The sequence below is a fragment of the Diadema setosum genome, chromosome 9 (genome assembly GCF_964275005.1).
Source record: "Diadema setosum chromosome 9, eeDiaSeto1, whole genome shotgun sequence".
NCBI classification, from domain to species: Eukaryota; Metazoa; Echinodermata; class Echinoidea; order Diadematoida; family Diadematidae; genus Diadema; species Diadema setosum.
In genome coordinates this window covers 1,117,127-1,135,522 of record NC_092693.1, presented here as the reverse complement: position 1 = coordinate 1,135,522, position 18,396 = coordinate 1,117,127, and the positions used below count along the sequence as shown (strand labels likewise).

The window sequence follows — 18,396 nt, the reverse complement described above, 5'->3', positions numbered from 1 at the left end:
CAGACATTAATGAACATTACCGTAACTCAATTTACTCGACATCTGGAATATAAACTCGAAAGATACACTCAAGAAAACCACATTCAAACTATCCTAACACTGCTGTCTATAGGGGAAAATAAATGAGGTTGTGTGATAAATCCAGTCACTCTCGAATATTCACTTTTTGAAATATGTCACATTCATATCCCATTAGAACACTTTCACAGCTTAATCAGTTCAAAACATCAAAGACACTGGTAGCATGTTATAGGATCACGCAGCTCAACTCAGATCTTTGATACCGGAAACACTGTTAAAGTTCAAACATAGTTCTCAGAAGGGTTCAAAATTCATCTTCCATCATTTGGAATTTGCTTGCAACATATTCACAGGCTCTACCAAGAAAGTTGTCTGTCTAACTCGATTTGCCAGGATACTGAATTGTTCTGGAGTATTTTGAGATCAAAGTGTAAAATAATAAAAGCCGGTGTACCCGACTTATATTCCTGAAGCACCTTCCCTATTCAGTAGTGGGTGGATAGGTTGAACATTACTAGTATGTGAATGATCAAAATGCAGCAGAATTGAATCACATGCAACTAACAAGCCACGCATACAATTCACTCTCGCCTGATAGATACTGCTGTGGCTCAATAGGCCTATATTGTAAATGATGTCATAGATTAAAAAACATCTCATAGCAACCACAGTGGGGAATGTTCTCATTGCAATACACTTCCGGCGTACCTTTTTGGGTAATAGCTTCGTTGTTACCCAACTGAAATCATGTTGCCACAGTGTTTGTTTTTTCACACAATTCTTGCATATGTCTCCATTTTACAGCAAAACTCAACACTTTCTGCAATCATATGAAAAATACATTTTACCTTTAAGTAATGCCTCTATTCAAAGCTTAGACCTAATAAGCAATTCTTCTTTTTCTTCACACTCTTTGCAAAACAAACTGCAGCGGAGTTTATTATTTTGATGGAAATAGAAAGCAATGAAACAAGACTACTGCACTAAATCCCCAGTTTATCTAATCACATAACTGTTATTCTGCTTATTTCTACATCTCTCTCTCTCTCTCTCTCTCTCTCTCTCTTCTCTCACATTCTCTTCCTATTCCCTATACATTCCTACATTATGAATTTCATTAATCATTTACGCTCCTTTATCATGTTTCTCCAATGCTTCATTATTTTCCTGCTATTGATTTGACACTATAAAAGTTGTGTTAATTGTTTTCATAGACAACTAGATGGCTTATTCCAAATCAATTTCTGTACAATCTCCTCAGATTAATCTCTTATGCATTTAGATGGCCAAACACAGAAATACACCACCAAAACACACAAACACCCAATTATTTCTTTTCTTAACCCGTTGAGGACGGTTTAATTTTGCTACAACACGCATTTCCCATAGACCCTTGCCCGAGTATACTCGGGACTCGTCCTCAACGGGTTAACTGCTCCCTAAACAAAAGACAGCCCACAACAGTAAGATTATGAGAACAGTGATGAAAAATGAAACTGACACAGTATAATGTCAAAACTAATCAGTCAAGGAGAAACTGAGAATAAAACTTAATGAAAATTGACAGCAAATTCATGAACTCTCTTCAAACTTATAGTAGAGATAATGGAGCTGGAGAACTATGCATCCAACTCTGATCGCATCAGAATCCTAAAATGCTAAAGTACTATAATGTTCCAAAATCAAAAATTGATTCCACTCATTTCTGTGCATTCAGAACAGGTGCTTTGGCTGTGTATTACCTGTGGCTTCTAACAAAAATAACCAAGGAATTCAGTGATTATAACAATCAAAACTGAAAAACACAAACATTTTGGGCTTCCAACAAGCAATCTCTAGCCAGATATACAACCATTTCACGTCTTCTCATACACTGGTTTCTTGGAAAGCATAAAAACTGTCATCATCTTCCAACCAGTATGCAAAGTGAGGAAAAAATGGGCAATTCCAAGAATGACTCTGTCTTTGATTCATTGTAAAGGATCTTACCATCAGCTATACTCCACGGGTCATAAAAGTGTTTGTTCCATTTGGCTGGACACATACAATATCTGCCATACATTTGGGGGTTCTTTATAATAAAGGGAAACCTGAGGTTTCTAATTACAATGTGTCATCAAAGTTGCTCAACACCCATTTTCAGTTTTGCTTTGTTTTTTTTTTCTTTCTAGAAAGATGACTCCATTTATTGACTGATTGTTTTATGGTTACCACGTCATCTGGGACCCCTCTCCCATAATTTGATGTTGAAGCAAAAGATAATTTTTGTTGCACACATTTAATCAACATGTGTTATGGCATGGCATAAAACCCACAAAAAGTCACACAGGTTGAATATCCAGTAGGGCTAGAAAAATACATATTCAATTGACTTGGCATGTGTAGGTACTTGGATATTTTCTAAATTCAAATTCAAAATTCCAATATCAGAAGCATAAACCCAAACCAAAGCAAAGTGTTAAGAACTTTTTTTGTTTTTGTTTTTGTTTTTGTTTTTTTGTAGATACTTTTACCTGTTGGTTTTCTCCATTTTTCACTCAGTATATGAAAGTGTAGGTGAAAATAGAACAGAAACCCTAAACACAGGTGCTTTCATACTGTGATATAATCATGAACAGAATGTTGTTAGTGAATATACCAAGTTTCAGGTAGATCTCTATAATCCCTCCACAGTGGTTACCGTGGAGTATAAAATCCCCTTTTTGTTCCATCCACTGTAAGGCTGATTCAGTATGCTGTAAAGTGTTTTAACTTCAAAAACTTTTTCTCAAAAGTAGTGTTTCTGCCTCTTTGGTTTCAATTATTTATTTTAGTGGGTTAGGAATGTCCAATGTTGAGACATTTGATATCATTTAAAGCTCAGAGTTTTCATTTTTTCATTTTGGTTTTCAGTTTTTCATTTTGGGTGCGTTCATCAACTCTTTTTCTCAGCAGAAACAGGTTTTCCAAACGGCTTTCAGGGAATTTTTACGAGATGATAAATGCAAAGCTGTTTTGATTATGGGGTTCGGAAAGCCTTTTTGAAAACCGCAAATTTGTGCTTTCCAAAACGGGTTTCCGAAACAGGTTTCTGAAACAGGTTTCCAGAAACCTGTTTCTAGAAGCCCTCTGAAGCGAGATAAACGCAAAGCTGTTTTGAAATGGCTTTGTACTGCAGTTACGTATATGACCCCTTCTCCTCAGGTCAAAATGCGCAATGCAGCCAGTGACAAGGCCAGTTTTCGTGTTCGCGATGAGTTGATAAATGCAACTATTTTGGAGCCATTTCTAAAGGGCTTTGGAAACGGCTATCAAAAGGGCTTTGAAAATGGCTTTTGAAAGCCGTTTCAAACAAGGGAAAGATGATTCACACAGCCTAAGACAATATCTAATGAACTCTCCCTTCATTGTTCTGTCAATGGCTTGCAAGAACATGTGAAGTTTTTAAGCATCTGTGACTTGCTCACGTAATGTTCAATTTCAATGGAAATTCTACCATTCTACTATCAATTGTTTCACAATGAATTACCATTAGCTGCAACCCTTACCTCAACGTCTTCTAGAAAACCACTGTCAAATGTTGTTTGTTAGGATTTGTTTCTTTTTCACTGGAGGCCCTTCTCGAAATTCTAACAAATATTTTGTTGTGTGATTAGTGACACAGATAGTGTCAGTATTGGGTGGTGAGGGGGAAATGGGTCAAGTTAAAACCTTTACCCAGAATTTTGGGGGCAATTCTCAAAATTTTTGCTGGCTAGTATGATGGAAGTAATTAAATTTATCACAAACGTGGCTTCCAGGCTGACGGCCATGCCATTCAGCCAGGGTTTACAAGCCCCCTTTTACAAAAAAGAAAGAAAATCACCTAAACCGTGCATGAACTTCCAGAATGAGAGGCTTTCTCTATGGACCTAAAAGGAATCAGGATGACAAACCATCAAGAAAACTCTGGAGATATTAGGCCAAGTCACACACAAGAATCCTGGAATTTTGGATCAGGATGCAAAATTCAATGCCATAAGTTGATGCAGAAAAACTCAAGCTCACTACTTTCTACAAGCAAAGCATGTTACTGTAAAACGAGAAATGTTCACATGCATTTTAATTTTGCAAGCCAAGATTTGCGAAATTAAAATGCATGAGAAATTTCTTGTCTACACTATACGCACTGAATGTTACAGCAACTCGCAAAAAATTTTATGCCATGAAAAAGGCCGTCGGCTCCAATTCGCGAAAATTTCATGCCGCAAAAATATCATGTTTTACAGTACATCTCTGAACAATGCATGCCAAAGGAGGTATGCCTGAACCATGGAGCTACTAAGTAGCTCCATGCCTGAATACTGACCAGAGCACAGGCGATGCATCTCAGCCTTTGCTTAGTTTGTTCAGTTGAATTATGGGATTGAAAAAAGTCAGTTCTTTCATTCACACGCCATTCACACACACACACTGCATGAGGAAAAGTATAAAAATTGTGACGGCTTAAAATCAAAAATTGAAGATAGGCCAATTTTTGCATATAGAATAGTGTACAGAGCAATAATCAATTATTTATGTGTGTGGGTGCATCAACAGTCAAGAATCATTGTGTTTAAAAAATTGATGGTTAACAATTATTACTGAATTCGTGGTATATTTGCAGTGTTGTCAACTGATACAAGAGTAATTAACAACTTACAAAAATAATGCCTCAAGAAACACAAATGCATTGTACACTGTATCCAAAACAGGAAATCACTCATTTTTTTCTCTCGAATATATTTCTTTCTCAGTGCGGTTCTTGGTTGCAAAATTGTCCCAATTTGTGAAAAATATGGTGCATACAGTATTTCTTGGTGTGTATTTGTATGTTTGTTTGTATGTGGCGGCCTATTGCCTTTGACTGGAATGAGTTTCAGAAGGGGTAGAAGGATGGTGAGCTGGAGGTACATTTGGTTTCTTCAGAAGGCCCTCAATACATGGCAACGCTGCAAACATCAGACATAACGTGGGTGCCTACTGTGTGGTATAATTGACATTATTCTGAGGGAAGCAGATTACTGTCTAACATTACCATTCATCTCTGAGAAGACAGAAGAAAGAGGAAATAAAAAGAAATAGCAACAGGAGGGTAAAACAGACAGGGAAATGAGAGCAGATTCTGCCACACAAACAATAGAAGGCTGACTACTTCTGGAAATATGGAAGTCATTGGATTTGGATCAAGGTCCAAGGATTTGGCCTCTGGCAATAATTTATCTTGATACTAATGACTCTGGCTCACAGTTTCCTTTGCTTCTCCCACTGCTAACAACACAAATTTGCTTCTTCTTCATAATAGTTTTCATCTTTTTTCCCTACAGTTTTTATTGTCCTAACATTTTTTTTCTTTTTATCAGCAACTTTTGTTCAGCAATAAAAAACAGATTGTGACATTTGAAGGGATGTGAACTATTGTTGTATTCACCAATACTGGGGCCTAGGACTTTTTTTTTTCTGCAAGGGGCTTTGTGATGCGAGGTTCACAAAACCCATTTGAAATGAAAGAAAACCACACATGAAACATCTTATCAGTTGATACACGTTAAATGAAAACAGTCCATGGTGTGGGTGCATAATGTTGATTGACTCACAAGCTCTGAATAACACGATATTCTGTCCGGGAACAACCAATACACAGTGTTGCAAACCTTTGAATCCAAACCAGGCAGAGATCACTCCCAGTCCCCTGATAGTACCTGTCACACAAAACAACTGTCTTGAACTTCCTCATCAAATGCACAAACCTACTCTTATCTCTTCCCTTCTCACAATGGTTATGTGGCTCTACTGCCTTTTATTTTCTCTCAGTTATTTACTTTCACATTCAGTACCACTTCCATATCCTCTCCTCTCGTCTCTGTAATGGTGATGTTTGTAGTCATTCTTTTTTTGACATTTTTTATTACTTCCACCTGAGATCTTTCTAAATAATTCTTTAAAAAATCGTCAAGTTTATTTCTGCGATGAGGAAAGAAATAGACGGTCGGAGGAGCTTTGCAGTGCAGGCATCTTAAGGTTCATGATGCACAGAATGTCGGTCGGATGGAGAAATAAGGAAAGAGAAGAACGCCGCAGAATTCTGAACATGATCTCCATCACTAATTAGCCGGCGAGCTGCGCCTGCTGGCTGTGGCAATTAAAGCGCGCTTGAAGCTATATATATCTGTTTGATTCATCCATGATACCGTTGTGATCTGTCATCAGTGGCTTATTGCCTCTGCTAATTAGAATTTCAGCACATGCTTCACAGAGGATGGCATATCAGCTAGTGTCCTGCACATATCTAATAGCCATATCTTCTCCACAAATATATGCAGGCAGACATACGCTGAATCACCTCCTGCAAATTTTTAAGAGGATTCAACCTCAATCAACCCCCCCCCCAAAAAAAAAAAATAATAATAACAGATATCAATATGAAAGCCAATTGACAGCACAAACTAGTGTTGCTCCAAGAAGAAGAAAAAAAATCATACTTGATATGGTAGGCCTATGTAACTGTCAAATTTTATGCCAGGAATTGCTGAAACTGTATTGAGTGAATAAAATGTTGATGTTAAATCATTCATTCCAATTTCAGATATGCATTCATTCAGAGAATTTGACAGTGTAAGATAGTGCCTTTCAGCAAGCAGGGGTTCATATACTAAGACACACACACACACACACACACACACATACACACACACATATACACGTACACACACACACACATGCACACAGACAGAGTTAACCCGTTGAAGACGAGTCTGGACAATACTCGGGAAGGTGTCTATGGGAAATGCGTGTTGTTGCATTATCAGTCCTCGACGGGTTAAGGAGTGACCTCAGAGAAGGGTGAAGTAAGGGAAGAAGAGGGAAGGAAGAAGGGTGTATGAGGCACCCACAAAGTTTTCTCAGCCAAGGGCTGTATATCCAACATCTTGGATGGATTTTGGGAGGGTCCTACACAGGACCTAACCCTGCTGATACCATCAAGCTGAAAGTTCCTGGGTTGGGCCAGGAACAAGACTAGCTTACACCTGGCTCTAGCCCTTTGCTCAGGTCCCCAAGTCTCATGAACCAAGCTACAAAGCTGGACGCTGAGAATGTTTGAATGATTTACAAATTCAGCATTATGCCTGCAATAATCAACAGATTTTCTAATCCTGCAGAAATTAGTATCTAATCTAGGATATATCTACTTCACATCACCTACAATGATATGTGAGGAATAAAATATCATATGTATATCCATTAGGCCAACATCATATGAACTCCATCTCAAAGTCACGAAGCACTTTATTCCCTGGTTAGTTGAAAAATACAGAACATTCTGCTTTACTTTCATAGACATGTTTTAGCTACACCTAAATGCAGCAAATCATTCTTTTAAACTCCCTTTCAAGGCAAAACTACAGGTTTACATTAACTTAAAATTAGCTTCAAATATATCATCAGACAGTGATTTTAATTTGGGATTTTCTATAGCATTTTGTGAGGGGAGACTAAACATTTAGTAAAGCAATCATGATAGTATAGGCCTACTTGTGGTCAGCCATCTGTCTAAAAAAAAAAAAGAAGAAGAGAAAAACACTTTTTTAAAAATATGATCAGATTCACTTGGTGTTTTCCCAAGTGTTTCATGCTTTTCAGCGGACTGCAACGAAAGTAAACTACAACAAATAGCACAGCGAGCTTCCTATCTTTACTTTGTACTGTCCTTATAAGGGTACAATCAACTGTGACTTCCCGAAATGGTACACTGTGTGTCATAAATCACAAGCAATCTCAACTTAAAAATAGCTTTTGATCAGAGGTAGATGTTTCTCACAACACCAAACATCACAAGGCAAAGCAAAATAAACCACAACGATTAAAGATGCAAAAAATAACCACAGGAATTCCTGTTCAACAACATTCCTGTTCAACAAAGTATGTTCTGCTACAGGGCCTATATACAAATAGGACCAAATGAATCTGCAGTTTCCATAGCAATGGGATAGTTCTTAACCAGTGCTATTTAGTGACCAATCAAAATGTTCAGACAATTATCAGAAGCATACCCAGGGATCTTCCAGGAACCTTGTAGCACAGACATTGGTCGTCACACGTCTTTCTATCCGGTCTCCAGTTCTCAAAAAGAAAGAAGAGATAGCACTGATATGCCAAACAATGCAAAGTTAATGACTGTGTGAGGGAATTAAAGAGAGTCAGTAACACCATAGGGGCTTTAGATACAGACTCATTAACCTCCTCCCCAGCATCAATAGTAAGCTATGCAATGAGGTTGGAGCTACAGCTTCAGATTTTATTATCTTGATTTTTAGCCAGATAGGAAATTAAAAAATTTTAATACCCCTGTGTATGATGCCACCATGATAAGTGCTTGTTTATGGCTCTTATCACAACCTTTGTACCCACTAATTGCAAAAATCTAAATTAACAGTGGAATTATGAGGTGAAGTTTTGTCCCGTAATAAAAGCAGAATGATCATACCTGTGTAATTATGCCCATGTGACCAACGTACTTTATTAGTCTACCACTAAAACACTAACTTACATGGCAGTATATACAAAGGCGACATGTTTTATGTCTCAAATACAGCAGGGGCAATCCAGTGTTTTTTTTCCAGAAGATTCCACACTTGCAACACAAAAGTGGGTACTATTACATAATCATCATTTCATCTGTGTCTCATGGAGATTGCCTGCATCTTAAAATGTTGTGCGCCATTTTCCAATGTCTCCAATTCTCCATCTCCTATTCACACTGCCAAAAAGTAATTTAAAGATGGCATTTTTATGAAAGTTGGGGTCAAGAGAAACAGGGAATGTTTCAAAAACCAAACAGAAATATCAATGTAACAGAAACACACACACACACACAAACACTTCAACCCACACAAACACACAAACAAACATCAATACATACATATATAAAAACATATCAATTTGAAAGGAAGTCATGGCATAGATGTGGTAAAACAAAGAGTTCAAGGACTGCGTCTATGTGTCTACAGGCTTTGGTTGTCTAACTAATGTACAGGCATGAAACCATTCCTTGGTATTTCTTTACTGCTTACAGTTCAGCTTTATTATGCTCATATCTACTGATATTTATGGTGAAAGCAAACACAAATTAAGTGCAATATCACAAAGATAAGATTTATTGCAACACTAATTCCAGGAGGTTTCATAATTGCCATGCCATATATTTCTTAAGGCTTATGATTTTTATTTGAAAATATGACATTGCACTTCGAGTCTTACCTGACCTTACATGAATATGAGATATATGGCACTTGGGCGTAGGATGGACTATTCATAATAATTGAATGGAGGGGGATAAAAGTAGACATGTTATGCAAAAGACAGGACAATCAGAAATCCATGTGCAGGAACGAAACAAATGCAGCGATGAACGACTGCAGCAAAGTACGACGGATCGGTCGAATCGACTTGGCAACTGCACTTTGTGGAGAAAAGACCGCAAATTTACCTTCATTACAATGTAATGAGCTTTATTGACATGTAAGGAACAAGCAAACAAACAATTAAGACGCCAGGCCGGTTAATGTAATACATATTTCAAATTCCTGCTACTGGCTTGAGCTGAGCCCATGAAACATCCAGTTAATTCCCCTCTTAATTGTCTCTTTGGTGTTGGGGGGAGGCGGAGGATTCCCCTTCCCTATGATTTACATTTTTCTTCTTCCAGCCTACGAGATGGGGAAATAAGCGCGAGTAATTCCTGTCACCCTTCATTTCCTAATCCCTAGGTTATGCCGCACACAAAACAAAGCACCGATTATTAGCAAGATGGATGGGCCAAATCGGTGATGCCTCCATCGCCACAAAAGCGGATTCCTGTTCACAAGATACTGGGGTCCTAACTCTGCTCCTCGGCCAAAGAGGGGCTAGTGGGAGGAATAACGCTTCTCCAAATTTGGGGCTTACGCCACTCTTACTCCTAATGCGCAGGGGTGGTTAATTCCAGACCCCAATGTGCCTTATAGTTCTTAAGACTCCATCGTCAAGTCCCGGCGAAGCGGCCAATTTAACCCCCCGTCCTGGCATCAGGCTCATTAGACGCAGCTCGCCAAAGTGGCGTGGCGATCGCGGACGAGTCAAAGGCACTTTTTGCGATGGTTAGTTGTTGCGGAAATGAACAAAAACACAATGTATTGGCAGTGGATTAGCACTAAATACAGTGTCATCTATCATACAGTAACGATTCCCTTCTGATAGCAAGGCCTAGCTTATTCGGGGGGGGGGGGGGGAGGGAGGGGAAAAAGTCAATTAGGAATGACTTGCGTGGACACAACTCAGGCGAATGCTTCCAGTTTCTCCACATTCTGTCTGCCAACAATGTCCCACTCTATAAAATGCACTTCTGCGGTTTTTAATGAAATAAAACTGGGATCACAAATCAAGACTGCAGCAGTCCTGGCCCAACTGCTTGAGTGATTTCTTGTTTGAACAATTCCATGAAAAAAAAAAAATTCTTTTCTTTTTTTCATCTGTACTCAGACACTCCCGACCCCAATTAAGCTCTTTGTCCTTCTCACAAGCGATTCTCTCTGAGCCAAGCAAAATAATCTTTCTCCTCCTCCTTCTGAGGAAAAAGAAATACAGATAATGGAATGGGGAGTTGGGTAAAGACCTGGCTTTTTAAGTCATGTGACAGTAATTAGCCAATGGAGGGAGTTGTTCGGTGTTCATGCTCTCATTTTTTTTTTCCGAAGAGAATGCCCGAGGTCAGTTCCCTCCCACACACGAATCACATGACCACACTCTTAACTTTCAGAGACACCCTGAGTGGTCTATGTCAAGACATAGCCAGTAATTAGCCACAGTTCACTCTTCTACTGCTCTCGTGCAGGAGTAATCAAATTTGACCAATTTATGGCCAATTGGAGCCAGATCGCAGAAAAAATGCTCCCGTTGATGAATGCCACGGAGAAAAGTTACTGCCACCGCTACAGGCACTATCTGGGGGAGAAATGGGGGAAATCGATTCAAATAATTTTATGGAGACGCAGGTTTTAATCAAAACATGCAAATGTTACAAGTGTGGTGATGGGCTATCTGCAATGGGTTCCTCAATTCAATAAGGCAAGCAGGTCTCTGTCAGGGAGCTGATATACACCATGTCTTGAAATTCATCACAACCGTGGATATTCCATCACGGCACGATGGCGTGATGAGCTGATCATTCAACCTATCTAATGACAACAAAAATAAAAACAAACATAAACCTCACCACTGTATTTGTTCAAAGCAATATCTTCAGCTCACTTTCACATAAACCCCTACTCTGGCAACACATCAGTCAGTTTAAAACTGAAGACAAAAATGATGTTGAGCCTCACACAAAGACACAAGTGAATCCTAAGGATAAGAGTCGCAATACCTTACTAAACTGGAGCATTCGATGTTTACAAAGCTCTCTTGAAATCAAGCTGGAAGAAGCTCCTTGTAACTTGAAATGTAATCTCAGGCACTCACACAAAAGATACTTGGTTTTTCTTAAGAATTTCAATGTTCATAGCAATGGGCAAAAATGATTTCCTTCTCTTTCATTTCTTCTTTGTCATGCATTCACCACAATTCATTTTGTTTGTGTACATTGCTTAAACACAATGTATCAGACATTAAAATGGGTTCGAGGATCAGATAATCATGTAAATGACTCAGAAAAGTCCATAAATAAATACAAGTGAATTGATAACGAGGAACACAGGTGGTGAATGGAGAACCACCAGATTCAAAACGCAGAGGCAGTGACCCAAAGTGGCAGCCTGATCTAACATTGGAAACACAATGTTCTGAATCTGATAGCAATTTACACTTGTGGATGAAATTTTGCGGAAATTGCAAGTTTCCGTGCAAAACTCCTCAATTCAAACAGTCACATAATGGCATCAACAATTGCTAGCTCTCTCTGAGACTCAATATTAGGCCTTTTTGATGCAGCAATATGTAAGTATCTTGTACTATTCCCAAATCACTTGCTTTCAACATACATGAATAGCACTTTGATCTTTTTGCTGGTCTTTATTTCCCTATGGAGGTTTTCTTCAATCTTTGAATTCACTAAATATGCCTTTGGTTCTTTTTTTCCTCTTTTGTTGAAAGGTATTCATTGTTTTGTTTTGGTTTTGATCTTTGTTTCTCTAGTCTGAAAGAGCGTTGCACATTTTACAGCTGCAAATTGGTCAATACGGTTTCAGCATCAACAGCATAACATCATCCACGATCGAGCAGTGATGGACACAGAAACACTTTTGCTACTACATCAACCTACCGGCAGGTAATCCAGGTTTTACGAGCTGCAGATTTCAGTCCAGAACTTGCAATATCCTGCAGCCAAAGAAAGGAAAAGAAGAAAAGTGTGGATATTACATCGAGGCGAAAGTGAACACAGGCCAGTATCAATAAGAAGAAAGTGTAATATCAGACTCATTGCCCAAACAATGTCATTTCTGCTGGTCATCAAAAGAGAAACAAATCCGCATGAACCGATGCAAGAATAAGTTTGCCTCGCTCACGTGATTCACATTTGGACTGTCGTTAAATGGATGAAAATTGCTATTTGACAAAGATGATGCCCAGTCTGTCAAACGAGAGGCCTGGACCTCGTGGTACAATGGGGTCGATCACCAAAAAAATCAGCACCTCTACCAACCTCAAAGACATGTCCTGAATCAGTTCACCTCAGCACCACTTTATAGACACTTCCAGCTATGGAGCAATGATTTTTTTTTTTAAAGTAAAAATTGCCCAATATGCAGTTGATCGCATACTCGATACCCTGCAAGAGTCTTACTTATCACCTGCTACATGCAATGCCAAAGTGTTTGTAATACTGTGGATGTTTGTTGTGAGGACTTTTTGTGACAGTTTATAGTTTAATGGTCACTTTTGAGGTGGCAAGACATTAGTAGGCAAAGCAAGAAGAGGATTCATGTAGGCTGTGATGTGTTACAGACTGCCTGTTGACTCCTCAAGACATTGATTTGAGCCGATATAACACCTTGTCACTTGATAGCCTCGTAGAGGGCATGGATAGGAACCATGCTATCTAACTCCAATCTTTTCTCACAAATACCCTATTGATAGAATTTACCATTACCCATATTTGTTAACAAGAAAGACAGAGAAATGTACGGGGCCAACACTTTGCGAGAACCAAAGTCAATGTCAAAATGATATTCAGCCATCTTTCATGTTACCAGCGAGGAAAACCCAGCATCGCCAGCTCTGATGCAATAGGGTTAATGAAAAACCATTTTGTCTCGTGGTGTCTCCACTCTCCAGTGGTGACCCCTCCCAACGGCACATCGGCCTGGAGATTAGATTGTTTCGGAATGCCGTTTTTAAGATCGCTGGCATATAAACCATCCATCGCCTGATGAGCAAATTGTTTTGTGTGGCTCTGGAGCTAACAGCGATGGAATGTCCGAGGAATAGCGAGAGACACATTACTTTGGGCAGAGATTGAGCAACAGTGGAGCGAGAGCTTAAATTGGAGTGTCAGATCTGTGATGTCAAACCCAGAGTGCATTAAACTCAGATTCTTAGGCCAGCTTAATAGATGACGCAGAGTTTACCAGCAGTCCGGGGAGGGAAGGATGAAGGGGTGCCAACGGGAGCCCTATGTTACATTCTGGCTGCAGTCCCTTGATTGAACAATACTAAGAATTGTTGCATCTCAGTGTCATTAATGATGAAATGGGAGAGAGAGTACCGTTGGGGGGGGGGGGTGGGTTCTTTTCTGGTATGAGATACAACGGCACGGAAATCTCATCAACGCCGTCCAAGTCAGATCCGAATTGAGATGCGGAAATCTTGTCAAACAAAAATTACGGTTTGAATCGTGGAGAAGAAATGGCATGAGAGGGGGTGCTAGCGACTCTTCTCTAGCCGAGATAGATATCCAGGCAGCAAACACTTCCAAAACATTCAGAATTCATTTGTCAAATTATCCAATTCATCAGAGGGGGAACTGTGTCAAACCCAGGCTGAGAAAAGATGATCGTACAAGGGGGTAAGATATTGGAAACCCTTTTTTTTTTCATTTCATTAAGTCCCGCCATCGAACCAGGTGCTTCCATCTTGCTCGTAATGAAATTTCTATCTCAAAATTAAATTCTGATTGGGAGTTATATTCAGCTGCACTTTTTATGAGCTGAAATACATCAGGTTATTGTTTTTTCCCCCTGCGCGATGTGTTTTTCTTCTTTGCTCTCCTTCAGAAGTAAGTTATAGGCAGGCTTAGCCCGATATGTATCTCGAGCACATTATTTGGTTTGCACCGCCAAATCTTTCTCTCTCCTACTTACATCATCTTGCACTTTGGGACCCAACTTAAGAGGTTTCTTTTGATTATGTCCCAAGATCGCTGCAAAATTGTTTTCTCCATGTAACCTGAAAGCGACGAGACCCGCGTGCTGGCCAATTATCTTCCAACTTGGACTCTCCCCTCCGAGTTTCTTCTAATTTCATTTCTGTTCATAAGCCCGACTGAGGTATCTTTATTGTGGGGGCTCGATAGGATCGGCATGCCGACATTATTAAGGCCCAACTCTGAGGCATATCGTTTATAATTACAGATAGATAGACGCATCTGAGATTTGTTAAGTTTGCTTATCGAAAAACATTACCGCGTTTGTACAGGGCAACTTTATTGTTTCTTGGCTATATTGCATCTCATGCCCGACTGACCTCATAGGTGCATTGTTATTCCATGAAAAATTTTTAATGAATTCATATTGATGTTGGCATCACAAGTCATCCCATTCCTTGGCCTTGCTATCTACACTTATCTTTATCGTTCATCAAATTTCATTAACTTCCGATACAGGCAAGGCAGTCATGCATTTACTTCTCATTTAAGGTGACTGTTGTGATTTCTAGAGCCCTACAAAGAGGTGAACTTCTGGAGTTGGATCTCTCGACATGGAGGGACCAGCCCCACCTCTCTATCTGTCAGCCATGATAAGAGCAGCGTCGAGGTTTGTTCAGGTAAAATCTACCTCCCAACATGTCATACTGCCCACTTCTTTGACATATCCTCATGCCATGCTTCACCGCCAGCAATGTAGACATGACCCCTCAAAAGGACACCGTCATAGTTTCCCAAGACACTTGTATGTTTCTGGTGGATGTTGGTGTAATGTGTAAACAGGACAAATGTGTGAGTCAGCTCATTACTGGCCTCCAGAATGATACATCTACATAAAATTATCTTACCTGGTATGTCAAGGAGACAGTAATTTCAAAGACAATATTTCTTGCTTCTGTACAATTAAAGCTCTTCTAGGATTCTCATCGCATGACTCTTCACAAATATTAAATTCTTGCTTCACCTTCACTTCTCAAGAATAGCAAACTCACACCACCGTGCATTGATAATCATACTTTAAAATTACCTGAAGACGTTTGCAAATTTCTTTAAAATTTTGAATTTGTTTCGTAAATCTTACAGTGGAGTGGGTTGACCCTCCATGATTGGTGTTTAAATCATAACTCAAATTATTTTGTTTTAACCCATCAAAGACTAGTCCGAAGATACTTGGGCAGGTGTCTATGAAAAATGTATTTATGGCAAAATCAGCTTGTCCTCAACGGGTTGAGAGAGCCATGCTCTAAGAACTAACTCATCTTGTGGTCAATTTTACAGTTCCCTCAAGCTCAACATAGTAAAACAGTGTGGTGCTAGCAAAACGATTGCTTTAATGGACTCCTTTAAGGAGTGGCTACCAATAAGGTGACTTTACAAATATATGCCATCTTTTATTCAGCTTTCAGTGACATATTCACTTGGATGTTAAAAAAACAAAACAAAAAACAAAACAAAACCTGACTCCACTTCAAGTGTGTGTTGTGATATAAAAGGATAAAAATTTCTTATACACAAAATGCTGATGTTAAGAGTATATTGGCACCATGGGCTAAGACTTTCCACTTTGGCATCCTTTAATTTGTGAATATATCAAGAATGCATTACAAGAACACAAAACGAATATATCACGCACATACATCTTTGGCCGATTCCTGTAAAATATCACTTTTGTTTTCCTATGACTAATTCATCTGTTTTTTGCTATTCTTTTTCAAACATTCACAGAAAGGCTGATGTGTAAAAAGGTGAATGTTTAAACAAATTAATGAATGTATATACTGGTAGAGCAGCCTGAAAGAAAAACTGGAAAGAATTTTTCATTCAAAAGGAAAAATAAATAAATAAAGCTTTCAGCATCCTTCACAATGGTTCCTAAAAATCACCTAGCTGATTGATTAGATCACATACCCCATATATTGTGGAAAAAGAAATTTCTCTGTGGCAAAGGCTCATCCAGCAGTTGACACACTGCTATGGAATGGGTGGGTACTCACAGTATAAATCTATTCTGGCAATCTCACTATTTACAGCACAGTTACAAAATCATTCTCATGCACAGCATTTCTTCTCCTTTTTTTTCTCTCTTCAGTTCTGACCACCCCCTTCCTTTTCAAAAACCTTATCTACTAATCTTATCTTCAACAGTCTCTTACACATATATCTATTTCTTCTTGTTTTCCCCACATTTCTCCATCTGTCTCTGTGTTTCCACCTCTACAGATTTGCGTTCTTTTCAGTCTCTATCATGTTTCCTGTTTTTCCTGAACCACCGATATTTCTTTTTTCACCCTTTTCCTATCCTAACGTCACATGAAGACTTCTTGTCAAAATGATTACTTACGGGCAGACAGTCTTTTTTTTTTCCCACATTGACTCACATGATATTGTCTCACAAGCTTTGTTCTCTATTTCTCAATCTATTCTCTGTAACAATACTTGTCAATTTTTCACAATTTTATCTTTCACATTGCCTTGCTATACTTTGTGTTCACTGAAGTTTAACCCTGACAAAAATCAATCAATGATCTCCTGCTTTATATATGAATATTTCCAGAATCTAACTCCTCTCTTGTAAATCGTTTTCTCTCCATCATTCACATACACTTCTTACAAAATTTTCTAAGTGAAGGATGGATGTTTGTGAAAACAATTGAGATAGAATACTTTCTGAATTCAGTGCACTCAGCCTCATGTTCCGCATTTGGTCAATACCTGTGGTCAGGAAATGAGTTCATCACAACACTGCTTCACTGTAAATCCAAATAATAACACTCAGTGGTACTCCAAATCTTAATTTTTGAGCAGTTTTGCGTTTTTCTGTCCAGCAATTGGCCTCTTGACACCTTTGGTCAATAGTTATCATTTCATCCACTACAAATAGCTTTCCTACAGTGCTGGTAATTCCAGTCCTCCAAAGCATTCGCATTTACTGATGGTTCTTCGACACAACTTTAAAACAATAGTTGTTGATGAAATTACTTCAGCCACTGACCAATACGTAATGAATTTGTAACAAGCTATAGATAGTAGATTGTTGATAATGTAGTTATATTTTACATTTTTTAAAAGAGATTTTTCGGTTTGAAAAAAAAAGGTCACATGTACCAAATAAGACTTTACCTAATGCAAATGAAAAGGGTATAAATGATGAGGCCAGAGGTGTTGTAGCTTATGTTCTATGATTATTGGTGTAATAACAGCCTTCTCATATGTTTCTATCATCATCTAAAACTTGCCACTTACTCACACAGGACTATGGTGATGCAGGAGTTATCTTCCAATGACGAGACATAAATCTATTCCACATATTCTAAGTTATTGATTGATTAAAAGTATAATGCTATGTTTACACCATATTCCCAGCAGCCACAGCAGCACCATTTGCCCAAAATGTGCAGTGCACCATGGGTATGTGGGATATTCCCCCCTCCCTCCCCCCCCCCCCCCCCTCTTCTGTATTCTAGTCTTTTCCACTCCGGTCCTCACTCCAGGATGTAGCTATCAGATGGGAGTTTTCACAGCGTTTGGCCAGTATAGACTTCACATATTTCCCATCGCATTCCACTGCGGAATGTCTTCAAGTTTTGTTATGGCCTACCGTATATGCCAAGTATTTCAGGAGGCTTTTATTTTTGTGAATTTCATGAGTCAGGTGCTATTCACAAATTTAAAAACACGCAAAATTATTAACTCTTATCTCGACATGAATGGATATGTGCCCGCCTACATTTATCCATTCAGGACTGTACTCCATGATCGCGAATTTAACCACATACGAAATTGTCGGGAAGTCTCAATTCTTGAAAAATTAGACTCTAAATATATGGCGTATACAGTATTACATGCTGTCACGTTTTGTTGTGATTATCCCATTTTATTAGTCCTACTAGGTTTCTCTCATCTGCACCGTGACTGCCATGGCAATTCTTTTGATGGTTTAAAAATGTGACACATCATTCACGGCAACCACTGTCACATGTGCC

The 18,396-nt window shown here is 38.9% G+C and overlaps 1 protein-coding gene across 2 annotated transcripts in view; it reads right to left on the bottom strand.

The window, feature by feature from the left end:
• Nucleotides 1-12,371, bottom strand: part of LOC140233059 (zinc finger homeobox protein 3-like) — a 162,479-nt gene extending 150,108 nt beyond the window's left edge. For both annotated transcript variants that reach the window (XM_072313172.1, XM_072313177.1), the window contains exon 1: nucleotides 12,314-12,371. The gene's annotated coding sequence lies outside the window, so the exon portion shown is untranslated. The remainder of the gene's footprint in view (nucleotides 1-12,313) is intronic.
• Between the last annotated feature and the right edge of the window lie 6,025 nt (nucleotides 12,372-18,396).